Genomic DNA, 14,918 nt, shown 5'->3' on the forward strand with positions numbered 1-14,918 from the left:
TTTTCTTCGTCAGCCATATCATGACTTGTGAGCATATTTTATTTGCTTCAGTGACTACCCAAGTTTCAGATCGTCGTTACAGGTTTCCGCCGACAGTGGTAATACTTGGTCCACTTCAGAAAGGAAGTATGTACGTCATCCACATAATGTACCTACTGTATTTACAAAATCGAACCGGAGAGTAACGAGAGATGCTTTCAAGCACTGGGGTACCCAACTGCCTCTGTTCAGCAGTGGTTTGGTTTCATTCAAACTTCAGAGTGACACAGAACAGTGAGTGAATTTAAATTTACGCCCGCAGTCAGCAATATTCCAGCTATATGGAATCTAGAATTGAAAATAATCGAGTCTGGACCAGCAGACAATCCAGTAATCAACATGATGAGCGTCTATCTACGCAAATGTGAACCGATGACGCATCAATAAAGTAAGCGTCCTGACCACCCGAGTTGAGTAACACAGAACCACTGTGTGAGTGTTGCCTTTTGGGATATTTCTAATAATAATATTTCATGACTACAACAGCTACTTGGTTAGGCGTTAACACCGCACTCAGCCATTGTCCCGACATATAGATAATGTAATGATTAACAGCATATATTTGGTCAAATATATCAAAAAGTGTCATCAAACATGATTCAGGTAAGTGTTTCAGTAGCTGGTAATGTATACTATCATCACCTGTTGCAGTGTCGTGAGCTTGGTCAAGATCCGTATGGAGCTCATGTAAAGAAAACACTTCATTGTAATCTTCCCCGTTATTTGAATCGAAATTAAGTTTTGTCTTTTTTGTCTTTTCCTGTTGTTTCTGATATCTCTGAAACTCAGGGACATAATTCGCCGATGATGAATTTTCGGCAAGAGTTTCGCCAATTTTATTTGCAATTTCAGATGTGTCTGTAATTAAATTATCCCCATCTTTAAGATGGTGAACAGCAGCTTTTGAACCTTTACCTTTAATTCTTTGAACCATGTTCCATACTTTCGACATTGGCGTACGTGAATTAATTTTGGAGACATAATTTCTGCAGGATTGTCGTTTGTTTTGTTTAAAGGTACGACGTGCTTTCGCGTTGAGTATTTTAAATTTATTTAAGTTGTGGACAGTTGGGTGATGGCGGAAATATTTTTCTGCTTTTTTCCTCGCTTTCCTGGCTTGTCTACAATCTGTATTAAACCATGGTTTCCGTAAATGTGGATTCGTAGAGGACTTGGGTATACACTCATCAGCAGTTTCATTTAAAACGTCAGAAAAACACTGAATGCGATCAGCTATGTCACTAAAAACTTCGGGCCATATTTTAGATGTGCATAAAGCAAGAAATAAAGACCAGTCTGCTTTGGAAAAATTCCATCTCGAATATGATGGAGAGTCAGACGGATTAATTTCTGATAAGATAGTTGGAAAATGGTCACTTCCACAGAGGTCATTGTGGACCGACCATTCAAATTCATTAAGTAGCCTAGAATCTGAAAGAGACAAGTCTAGAGAAGAGTAAGTGCCAGTTGCAGGGCGCAGGTAAGTGCTAGAATCATCATTGTAAATACACAAATCATTATTGGAGATAAAATCTTCCAGTATTTGACCCTTTCAATTAGTGTTTGAGCCACCCCATATCGGGTTATGGCCATTGAGATCACCCATTATAATACAAGGTTTAGGAAGTTGGTCATAGAGAGCTTGCAGATCTGACAGTTGGAGTGTTGAAGAAGGCGGAATATACAAAGAGCATAGTGTAAAGGTGACATGAAGAGTAAGTCTAACTGCAACGGCTTGGAGGTTAGTTGCGAGTGGTACAGGACTATGTATAACATCCTGTTTAACAAGGATTGAAGATCCCCCAGTGGCTCTGTCACCCGGAGGTGAAAAATAATGATATGCATCAAAATGCCGTAAATCAAAAGTATGTGTCTGCTTCAAATAAGTTTCCTGCAGACAGAAAGCCGATGGTGCAAAATCTTGGACTAAAAGCTGTAACTCATTAAAATTGGACAGTAAGCCTCTACAATTCCACTGTACTAGTTTTTTAAGAATGAACTATCTTTTAGGAGGGTTGATTGGGGATCTGCCCCGCACTTTCTTTGAGGGCGATAAACTATGTGCCCTTTGATGGATGCTATCAGAAACATCCATATCCTCTAGTGATCCAAATTTGTTAGATATTTTTATCTTATCTGACCCTTTAGATGCCCGATTTGTTTTTGAAGTGTCTATCCGTGATTTGATTTTGGACTTTCCAGGTTGGTTCTCATTTCTGTCAGGTTGAGAACAAGTTTTTGGAAGAGAATATTGTTCCTGCATGTGGTTCAGCTGTGAAAGTGATTTTGCTGTCTGTGTGAACTGATCAGGAGACAATCGTGTAGGAGTGTCAGAGTTTACCCATGTCAAGTCTGTTTGGCATGAGTGCGAGGAGGTATTTTTAGTTGTAACTGAAGGACTTTCCTTATGAGTTGTTTCGGTTGATGAACTGGCGATAGAGGCATAGGTTTCACTGTGTTCTCTAGACTGAACAAGCTTTTGTGCTTCAGCAAAGCTGACATTCCTGGTATATTTAACCCGATTTATTTCCATCTGTTTTTTCCAAACAAGACAGTCTTTAGAAAAGGATGAGTGACTTCCGTGGCAGTTGGTGCATTTTTTATAACTATTGTCACAATCTTCTGTTACATTTGTATTCTCAGCACAGTGAGCACAAGTAACAGACAATGTAGAATTATTCACTCCATGTCCGTACTTTTGACATTTAAAGCACCGCAGAGGACTAGGGATGTACACATCAACGTTCACATTACAGTAACCTGCCTTGATTGATTTAGGAGGGTTTGGCGCTGAAAACGAGAAGAGATAAGTGTTTGTTGGAACTGTTTCATTATTCTTGCGGGTTGTAAATCTCCTGACAAATAACACTCCTTGGTCTTTCATCTCAGAAGCAATATCAATCTCTGTCATGTCAGCAAAGAGGCGATCTCTGTCTCTTACAATCCCTTTGCTAGTATTCAAAGTTCTATGAGCAGAGATCTTAGCGGGAACACCAACAAACATATCTGTTGATAGCAGGTTCATTGCTTGCTGTTTCCTGTTACATTCGATTAACAGGGATCCTGAACGCAACCTCTGAACATTCTTCACTTCTTCTGCTATGCCATAAACTCCTTTTGAAATCGCGAAAGGATTTAGTTTCAAGGGAGTCTTATCCAAAGTCTCAATAATCAGGAAACGTGGCCAGTAATCAACTAATGTGGAGGGTCGTTGTTCGTCATCAGTGTCATGGGGACGTTTTGTTTTCTTAGTGGGTGTTTCGTAGTCCATGGTAAGTGTATAGTCGTTCATCATCCGAGCTCCCCACCCACCACGGAGTATCACAAGGACAATGCTAAACACAAGCGGATCTCCGACTTGCAGCACCAAGGATACTCAGATGATATACTCCAGCAGAAATATTAAAAAGGATCAATAATTCCACCAGATTGGCCCATGAGCCACTGCCTTCTGGACGTAGGACTCTAGGCAAGTTACAAAGTTGGATATCGAAATCACAATCAAAATAAAATTCTTTCATCATGAAGCCAGAACAAAATTTGTAAATAATGTCTCAAATTTGTGCAGCCAAATTTACACGTACAGGGCTTAGCATGACCAGCCGATTGGTTGAACCGGGCCCATTCAACCACCCGTCTAGGTGAAGTAAGGGTCGAAGGGGTGTGTTGAGCAAAGGAAACACGGTTACAGGCTCCCAGTGCCCTCAACCCCCAGACTCCCGTCCTCCACCGACACAGGGCCGCAACCCACGGCAAACGGGTTGGTGGACCAAATATCCCCCCCGGGTCCACAATGGGGGTGTCGGCGAGCTCTTGGCGTTACCCAGCACCCACCACGAGGAGGTGGCTCGCCACGAGTGCCAAACGCCGTTTGGTATACAAATATATGGTTATTACAACAATAGGGCACTGATATTGGTCAAATGCTAAATTTAAATTTTCTGCAAATTTTGAGCCCGTGCATACTATTTAGATAAACGAATTTGGTCTAATATCATGTCGTCAGTGTTGAGGAAATTTCCGTGACTGATTTTCACCATGGCACGTACATATGTAGATCAAAGCATAACCAAATCCATTCAGTTAGAATGAATACGATGTATCTTATGTATTAATCGTATCAGTCATTATCTGGGACTTCCAACATTTCTCTGCGTGACATACCTCAATATGTAGAAACTTTTCGGCGTATTCGTAACTAACCAGCATGTGACGGATTACTTCTTTGAGTGACATTTTAGAAGTTGGGACGGACAGCATAGATTCAACATCATGGATTGCAACTTTTATTTGTGAGAGCGACGTTTCATGACGGTACAGGAATCTGCACCGAAACGTCCCTCTCACGAATAAGAGAAGTTGTTATCCATAAATTTGTTCTATATAGTGAGTGAGTGAGTGAGATCTTTTTTTACGCCGCACTCAGCAATATTCCTGCTATATGGCGGCGGTCTGTAAATAATCGAATCTGTACCAGACAATCCAGTGATCAACAACATGAGCATCGATCTGCGCAATTGGGAGCCGATGACATGTCAGCGAGCCTGGCCATCTGACCCCGTTAGTAGCCTCTTACGACAAGCATGGCCGCCTTTTATGGCACTTCATAAGACAGACTTACTAACAGTAATAGCAACGTTACCTCAGTATAAATAACAAATCACACAAAAACATTTCATCTTAGTAAAGGCTATTTCTGTCGCTGAGATCAAAACTGAGCTGTAGTCCTATTATTTCCAGAATGTTTGTTGCTAGTCTCATGTTGAATAATTACAGTATGGTTATTTGACAGATATACCACAAAAAAAGTTTGAATAATCATAATGAGAATAGTTATTCTGCCTTTAATCAGTAAGACTTATGAAAATAATGTCGATTTTTTGTTTGCAAACTGTTTGTTCCCAACCTTGCTTAAAACATCTCAGTATGAATGTTTTCAACTTTCAGTATCTCGATAATCTGCCCAGTTTAAGTCTATCAGGGGACTGGACAGCGTTTCTGGACACAAAAGGTTGCCTGAAACGTTCGATTTTACTTAATTAGAAATTACGCCATGGTCGTTAGTCTGGTGATCATCCTTCTGTTGCTGGCGATCTATAGCCTGGTTTTATATTTTACTGTCTAAATAATAAATAGTGCTGTAAGTTTTAACTTTCCACGCCAGTATTAATTCTGATATTCTTTTTTTTTCTTTTTTTTCCAGTCGTTCGTCGACAGGTTTAATAATACACAGTCACATATTCCACTAAAATGTCACATATGTCCTCGTCTCTCGATGTGATGTTACATATTAACTCACTCCTAACTAGGCCTAGACCACACATATGTTTTATGACTGAACTTGTAGAGGATTTGAAAGTATTTGTCACTTCATAGTATTTTGTTTCAGGTGTATCCTGCTTTCACACCACTTGAACAATGTCTGAAAGTTCAGTGTACTTTATCCTTCACTTTCCTTGCTGGAAATTAGTCTTCCAAGCAAGGACACAGTTACAATGTTAGGGAAACACATTCTCTGAGGTTTGGTAGTAAGGGCCATGACTGTTTCATATGTGCATGTATTTTTATCGTGTCAGATGACTATTTCTTGTCATAATTTCTGTGTTAGGTTTCTCAGAGCGTTTGCTATCTTGCTATATTGTCAAAAGCTTCCAATCCTTGTGGAATTCATCATATAATTAACATGGATTGAAATCAGTCAAAGGATAATACGGGTAGGGGAAAGCTCACGTGTGCCCATCGCGGTCATCATGACCTGACAAGGTGTATATTCGTTTCCAAGGGTGCTTGTTCCGGGGTAGAATAGGCTTTCAGCAACCCATGCTTGCCATAAAAGACGACTATGCTTGCCATAAAAGGCGACTATGCTTGTCGTAAAAGGCGACTAACGAGGTCGGGTGGTCACTTTCCATCGGTTCCCAATTGCGCTGGTCAATGCTTACACTGTTGATCAACTGGATTGCCTGGTCCACTCTCGATTATTTAATACGAATAACGGATACTTCTATTGTTGCGTTTTCATAGGTATATCAGCAGCGAAATGTTGTTCCAGTTAACGTTATGGAAAGAAAATGCAAACAGATGTTTGTCAAAGTGTAACAATGTCAGATTCTAATTTTGTGTTCGAACGTTTTTAGATTTCCATGAAAATATTATCATTAATTGATATTACATTGTATCTTAATACGAAAGCGTTCGTAATGCAGATATCATTCTTGAATTGACATTAGTCCGAAACGAGTGCAATCATCTACAATGACGGGAATAGAGACATACATGTCGAGCTTTTGAAACCCCACGAGACATCACGAATCTGAGAACACTATTTCGACCTTCAGCGTCCGCTCGTCACACCAAATACCTGGCTTCGACACTAGGTGGTTACAGTGTGAGGAGCAATTTCTCGTGTCCTTTGCCGTGATAGGTTGCTGAAAGCGGAGTAAAACCAATCGTATTTACTATTAGCCCTGTAACAGAAGTGTTGGCATTTTGGGGGGAAATGTTCATGGAAGTGAATTCGGCTGTGACCCCGAGCGATGGTGGAATTATAGAACCTTAACGGTGACTGGAGAATTAGCTCATGATTTCGATGAAGAGTACATTAATGTTGACGAAGACAAATAAATACGTTGATGACGACAAAGGCATAGTTAAGTTCGAACTCCTTTAGTTGGTATCACAAGACATGACAAACAAGTATACATGAATGAGGTGAGCGGACTTCCAGCTCAACCCCTGGGCCTTTCCTGCGAGCGGCATAATCCTGCTCGCAGTCGTCCCTACGTAAACATAATACCGGACTCCACACCCGCTCACAGTATAGATGTGACCATACGTATATATAGAGTTTTTAACAACAATGGACAGATAGAGAAACAATAGTACTTCCTTCTACACTTTATGTGATGACAGACACAGCCAAGGGGAATGACCAATAAAGGCCATAAATGTCATATATAGTAATTAATGGAAGTGACAAAGAGGAACAAGGTAGCTGACAAAACAAAGTACTCTGCAGTAGTGATAAAGATTAAGAATGCAGATTGAATAATAATAACTAAATATGGCTACTTAGTTTTTGGTCTTTAGAAATATTTGGACATGGCTGTCCTGAAGTAAACAATATAACAGTGGCATCAGTTGAGGTGACAAAATGATAACAAATTTAGCAATTTCTTGACATTTTGATATATGGTATGGAATCTCCTTATAGCCGCATCAGCGGTATTTTAACAATCCTCAACTTCATCGTCAGATATCACAGGCAAGTGACCCGGCCTACTTGTATCGTCAATCAGATCATGATATGGGGTATGTTTCAAGCGATATCGTACTGACCACTCGCCAATCTGCTTAGAACAGGCGAGACTCAATGTAAAGCTTGTGTTGGAAAGGTTTGCCTTTGATCATTTTGCTTGACTGTGTGAACTTTCCAGTGACGAGGGATTTGCCTTATTAAACATTAACAATTGTTTAATGTTTTTTAAGATACTGCTTAACGCTAAAATGTATGTTAAGAAATTACACATATTAGAAAAGTATTAGTATTTCGAAGAAGCGAAATGAACTGTTTGTAGAGCGTGTAGGTGAAATTCACAATTATAATTATTACCACTGACCGCTTCAAGAGTGCAGCAGCATAACTGCTCGTGCTGATAATCTCTGCCGCAGATCATCATAACTGTGGAAAATCTACACTGTTAAATCTGTAAAATTCTCACGTCATGCCTTAGATTTGCGGAAATACATGGAAAGGATGGAATAGGTCAAGGGCAATTACGAAGTCATTTGGGCAGTTAGAGCAGTTAGACAATACATGCACTTGCAAGTGAGCAATTTCCCTTTTTCAAAAGGACTTTGTCCAAGAAATATATATCAAGTGCAACATCATTCAAATATTTACATCAGTTTTCAAGCATGTTTTATCTTTCACCTGAAATTATAAATGTTACCTCAACTTGTGAGATAATCAATAAGTATCAGATATATGAAGTAATATTTATTTAGCAAGAAGGCAGAACGAAATAAACTTGTTAAATTACAATTCAACAGCATCGACATTCAGTTGTAATCGTGTAGACAATATGCCCAGGTGTACGTCCATACGATAACAATAACATTTATTAAATCCAAGAATTAGAAAGAACTGTAGGATCACTTGCTGACTTGATATGACTGAGTCCTTCCTTCGCTTTTTCTTGCATCCTCCCTTTTTGCTTCTTTTGTATCATACCACCTTCACACTTGAGGTGGAATGAGCTGGAAGGCTACAGAAATGAAAATTTCTGGAGAATCCTAGAACTTCAAACTGAAATGTAATGCTTCTTACTGCATTCCAAACGCATTCCGGGCTGTTCGGGCCAATGTCTGTAACATGTCCGAATGTTTTGAACATGTTGTCTGGGGAGATTCCACAAAGGACAAGTACCCCCTAGGTCAAGTACCCCCTAGGTCAAGTACCCCCTAGGTCAAGTACCCCCTAGGACAAGTGCCACCTAGGACAAGTGACCTCTAGGACAAGTAACCCTAGGAGAAGTGCCCCCTCTGACAAGTGCCCCTAGGACAAGTAACAGCTAGGACAAGTGCCACCTAGCACACGTGCCCCCTAGGACAAGTATGCGCTGGGACAAGTGCCACCTAGTACAAGGACCCCCAGGACAAGTACTCCTAGGACAAGTGCCCGCTAGGGCAAGTGCCAACTAGGACAAGTGCCACCTTGGACAAGTGCCCGCATGGACAAGCGTCACCTAGGACATGTGTCACCTAGGACATGTACCCCTTGGACAAGTGCCCGCATGGACAAGCGTCACCTAGGACATGTGTCACCTAGGACATGTACCCCTTGGACAAGTGCCCCCTTGGCCAATTACCCCCAAGGACTAGTACCACCTTGGACAAGTACCCCCTAGGACAAGTACCCCCTAGAACAAGTGCCACCTAGCACAAGTGACCCCTGTTAATACGAAAAGGAGTAGGATTCTGCCTCCACAAAATGAAAAAAGCCTACCGTGACAGTGCCAAAAGACTTGCACGTGTTGCTGAAAAATATGACTCTATGGATATTTTGGACTTTTTAATAGCCATCTCCCACAATCTGTCCTTTTAAGTGAAGTAAAGTGATATTTATAAACTTTCTGAAAAATATGGGGCAAAAAGGACAAATATGAATAAAAAATAAGTCCCAAGAACTTAGCCTCCTTGACAACTTTAATAGGGGTGCCACTTAGAAATAGTTCTGGGTCTTTATGAGATTTATATTTACGGCAGAAGTGTATACAATTGGTTTTTCATTTAGAAAATTTAAAGCCATTTTCAAGACACCATTTATCTATTTTGTTTAAACACAGCTGCAGTTGCCGTTCAATAGTACGTATATTTTTCCCACGACAAGAAACATTAAAATCATCCACAAATAACGATCCAACAATTGCATCGTTTAAAACTTTAGATAAAGTGTTGATCTTGTGCCAAAAAGAGTGACAGACAAAATACTGCCTTGTAGAACACCCTGATCTGATCGTAATGATCAGACAGGGTAGACCACACACGGACCTGGAGCTTACTGTCATTTAAAAAGTTGGCTATGAATTCAGGCAAACGACCTCGCAGGCCAAAGTCGTGTAAATCCCTTAAAATGCCATATTTCCAGGTTGTGTCACATGCTCTCTCCAGATCAAAAAAATATAGACACAGCATGTTGTGTATTAATTAGTGCGTTTTTCACAAATGATTCCAAACGCACAAGTGGTCGACTGTACTTCTGTTTTTACGGAAACCACACTGTATGTCTGTTATGAGATTATTTGTTTCCAAGTACCAAAGATGTCGATCATTTCTCATGCGTTCCATGGTCTTACAAACACAGCTAGTTAGTGAAATCGGACGATAATTAGATGGATCCGTAAAATCACGTCCTGGTTTAGGTATTGGTACTACTATAGCGTCAGGCCATGAAGAAGGAAATTTCCCAGAAGTCTAAATATCATCAAAAATTGATAAGAGCGTTTCTAAACAGGATTCTGGTAAGTGCTTCAGGAGTTGATAATGTATGTTATCAGCTCCTGTAGCAGTGTCATGAGCTTCATCAAGGGCAGTATGGAGTTCATGAATAGAAAATGTTTCATTATAATCTTCCCCATTATCAGAATTGAAATTAACAGTTTTCTTTTCTTCTTGTTTTTGATATTGCTGAAATTTAGGTATATAATTAGAAGAGGAAGAATGTTTAGCTAGAGTTTCGCCCAGTTTATCTGATTTATCAATAAGTAATTGATCTCCATGTTTAAGATAATGGACTGTAGATTTAGTACCTTACCTTTAATTTTCTGGACCATGTTCCATACCTTGGACATGGGTGAATTTATTTTGGATACATAATTTTGACAAGACTGGCGTTTGTTCTGTTTAAAAGTACGCCGTGCTTTAGCTTTTAAAATTTTAAATTTATTTAAATTATGCACCATAGGATGGCGATGGAAATAATGTTCTGCTTTTTTCCTTGCCTCCCTAGCTTGTTTGCAGTCATCGCTGAACCATGGTTTTCGAATATGTGGAACTGCAGAGGACTTTGGTATACACTCATCAGCTATGGAATTCAGTTCATCAGAATAACATTTAATAACATCAGGAACGTCAATAAAACGTTCAGGATTAAGTTGTTCAGAACACAGTGTTTCATATAAAGCCCAGTTAGCCTTTTTAAAAGTTCGCCTTGATGATGGAGGCACATCAGATGGAGATATAGATTTTAGTATAGTAGGAAAATGGTCACTTCCACAGAGATCATTGTGGACTGACCAATCAAACTCATTAAGCAGAGAAGAGTCTGCAAGAGGCAGATCCAGAGAAGAGTAGGTGCCAGTTGCAGGGTGCAGATAAGAGCTTGAATCATCATTGTATAAACATAAGTCATTATTGGAGATAAACTCTTCCAGCAATTGACCTTTTGAGTTAGTGTTTGTACCACCCCATAGCGGGTTATGGCCATTAAGATCACCCATTATGATACACGGCTTAGGGAGTTGATCATAGAGACCTTGCAGGTCTGACTGTGGGAGTGCTGAGGAAGGCGGTATATAAAAAGAGCAAAGTGTAAAAGTAACGTGAAGAGTAGGTCTCACTGCAACGGCTTGGGGTTAGTTTTAAGAGCTACAGAACTATGGATAACATCTTGTTTAACGAGGATTGCAGATCCTCCAGCGGCCCTGTCACCCGGAGGTGTACGCATCAAACTGACGTAAATTAAAAGTATCCGTCGGTTTCAGGTACGTTTCCTGTAAACAGAAAGCTGATGGTGCAAAGTCTTGGACTAATAGCTGTAGTTCATTAAAATTAGTCCTTATTCATCTACAATTCCACTGTATTATAGTTTTGGAAGAAACTATAGTGGGTTGATTGGGGATCTACCCCGCACCTTTTCAGAGGGAGACAAGCTATGTGCCCGAGGATGGATGTCATCAGACACATCCGTATCTTCTAGTGACACAAACTTATTAAATACTTTGATCTTGTTTGACCCTTTAGCAGCTCGATTTGGTCTTGAAGTGTCTGATCTTGATTTGATCTTTGTTTTACCTGTCTGTTTCTCATTTTTCCCTGGTTGTGATCGAAGGTGAGAAACGGGAGATTGTTGCTGAGAAAAGTTCTGCTGATCAGGAAGTGAATCTGCAGTCTGTGTTGATTGTTCAGGAGAAAGGCTGTTAGGAATGTCTGTGTTTGTCCACATCAAGTCTGTTTGACAGGCATGTGACAAGGTAATGACTGGAAGTATTTTCTTTGTTGGTCATTTCTGATGGTTTTCTGGCAATGGAGGCATAAGTTTCACTAGTATCCCTTGACTGTATCAACTTTTTGACTTCAGCAAAACTGATATTATTAGTGTATTGATGTCCATCTGCTTTTCCCAAGTGGGGCAATCCTTAGAAAATGCTGAATGATTTCCATTGCAGTTGGCACATTTTGTGGAGCTACTTTCACAATCTCCTGTTACATGAGTATTCTCAGCACAATGAGCACATGTAATAGACAATGTGCAAGTGAGTAAAAGCACTAGAATATCACAGAGTTTTAAAACTAGCATGTGACTTAAAACCACATACTATTTAGGACATTACAATATAAATTGTAACTATAGACTAAACTATAGAACACCTGCAGGGTGGTCGCCACGCTGGGGACCATGGTGACTAACAGTCCGTTGCTACCTGGATTTTCACCACATCTTCTTCCAGGGGTGGTTGCAGTGAAATTTAGCTCTTCTTTTAAACATCAAATACTCTACAATTAAAGTTTTGTTGGTCGAAACTGACTTTCGAAGCCCAAATTGAAAAGTCTGCAAAAAGGTTATTTTTACCTGTATATTTATAGTTAAACAAAATTGCTTCACTGTACATATATAGTGTCCTGTCACGTGACGTGTTCAAAGAGTTTATTTCAATATGAAACAAGCATTGTGACTAAGCTGACAGAATCTCCCGCAGCAAATTATCAAATTAAACTTAAAAAGTAATGAAGATGAAGGTAGCAGTTTAAGATGAAGTTAAATGCGTCTTCCCAAGATAAAGCTTGGTGATAAATATGAAAATCAAGTGACAAGGTATCTCGCTGACAAGCTTAACATACATGCGGCTTAACAAGCCAAAATTTTTAAAGTATCGCCATGACGTTGGAAAATTCTGGGAATGGTTCATGAGATATTTCGCTGACGAGAGTAAAAGGTTAAAGTCCTTTGTGACCTTGAAATGAAGGTAAAAGTCAACAAACTGACTGAGACCTGACTTTTACTATGATGAACCTAGGCACCAAATATAGAAAGAATTTAGTGAATAGTTCTTAAGATATTCCAATACGTACGGACGGAGGGAGCCTACAGCTTGACAAGTATTAGATGAGCCAGGACCTGACAAATGACTCCACTTTGCATATATGGGAACGCCCTCCAGAACATTCCATTTGAAACAAGACGGAAACAGGTTGTCGTGTAAATATTGACAAGTTCAATTTTCACGTGCGAATCGTGTCGTAATGGTGTCTTGCTGAACTAAATCGCTCTACGAGACACGTGTTAAACAGTTTTGATTTCACGCGACGGTCAGCATTGTCACGTACTTAATCGCCAGTCTGTAGTTAACAAATGTACTCGCCCAGATTATTTGCCCCGCCTGCTTGTCACACACGCGTTCACTGCGCTGGCTCATCTAATATTTGTCAAGCGGGTGAAGGATAATAATATGTTCACAATGTGTCAGTATTTCAGCACCTACTTGTAGCCTAACCATTTCTTCATCAGTCTCTTTAAGCAATTCTTGCATTAAATCTTGAACAATAATTTATAAAATATCGACAGCGTTAATTTGATATTTTGATAAGTCTATGTCATTAGCATACAGAGTTTAGAGAACACATCTCGTCTCGTCTAAAAGCGAATAGTGTGGTGTCCCTCCCTGGCTCTCCAAAATAGCTTCCCTTGTTACAGCTTACTCGTCCTTCGCGTCAACGTATCACTACTGACTCATAACGGTGTTGACAGGTCGACGTGACACATCATAGAGTCGAAGAGATTACAGTCGAACCCCGTGTATACGGACGTTTTGGTTACATTCGGAAATCGTCCGGATAGCGAACGCCTTCCGAGAGATAAAAGAAGAATGCACATAGTCGTGTAAACAGTACTGACACATGCACGTGCACATGCACGTGCGCATAGGTCTTTCCGTACGGATAAATGTGTCATTTTCAATGGAAATCTAAGGGAATGCTTTCAAAAAAGGACGTCCAAGCGAGTGCAATTACTGAACGTAAGTTTCGTTTCACCTTACAATCGTCCCGAAGGCGGGGTTTCTGGATATGCGGGGTCCGAGTATACGGGGTCTGATATTACATATCAGTTTTCCTTTTGCCAGTCGTATGAGCTCGAGATTACCATATCGGCCGAAGTCCTCGAGGACTTCATAGGTAGTCGAGGGCTGACATGACAAGCGTTTTATCATATACCACATGTGAACATACTGAAACAGTCAAATGAGTATCAAGAGCACCCGACACATCGTCGCCAAGATTAAAACCCATACTTCCATCATTATGACGGCGGGTTACATCAGGTTTTCTCATTGTCCAAATGGGGAGAATCGATTTTATGATGAAACTTACGGAAGCCTATTAGGGCCACGCTCCGCTTTTTTTCGGCATCTTGTATCTTGAAACTTCAACTTAGTATGTTGAAAATTCAACTTGCTATCTTGAAAATTCAACACAGTATTGCAGCCATATCGTGACGAGAACATTTTTAAAAAAAAACGAATCTTTGTATATGATAAGAAACCTGTCGACGAAGGACAGTAAAATATCTAGAATATCACAATAAGAAATAAAACTAGCGTGAAAAGTTAAAACTAATATCCCTATTCAGACAATACAATATAAAAACAGGCTATATAGATCACCAACAACTGAAGGTAGATCACCATACTAGGGACCATGGACAAGCGCTTTATCATATGCCACATGTGAACATACTGAAACAGTCAAATAAGTATGAAGAGAAGACTCTCGTCGCCAAGACTAAAACCCATACTTCCATCATTATGACGGCGGGTTACATCATGTTTTCTCATTGTGCAAATGGGGAGAATCGACTTTAGGATGAAACTTGCTTTAACCACTTGAAATTCCACGTCACCAACATTTTTTCAACAGAGTGTGAAACATAAATCTACGTTTTTAGTATCCGATAACATGTCAACCAAGTTAGCGAGCCTGGTCACAAGAGTGGTGCAAGTGATACTGAATGTGAGTGAGTTTCGCGTAAGTGTTAGTGGGCGAGTTTTGTTTTATGCCGCTCTCACCAATAGGCTAGCTATATGGCAGTCATCTGTAAATAA

This window comes from Haliotis asinina, chromosome 4 (assembly GCF_037392515.1).
Source record: "Haliotis asinina isolate JCU_RB_2024 chromosome 4, JCU_Hal_asi_v2, whole genome shotgun sequence".
Lineage (NCBI taxonomy): Eukaryota > Metazoa > Mollusca > Gastropoda > Lepetellida > Haliotidae > Haliotis > Haliotis asinina.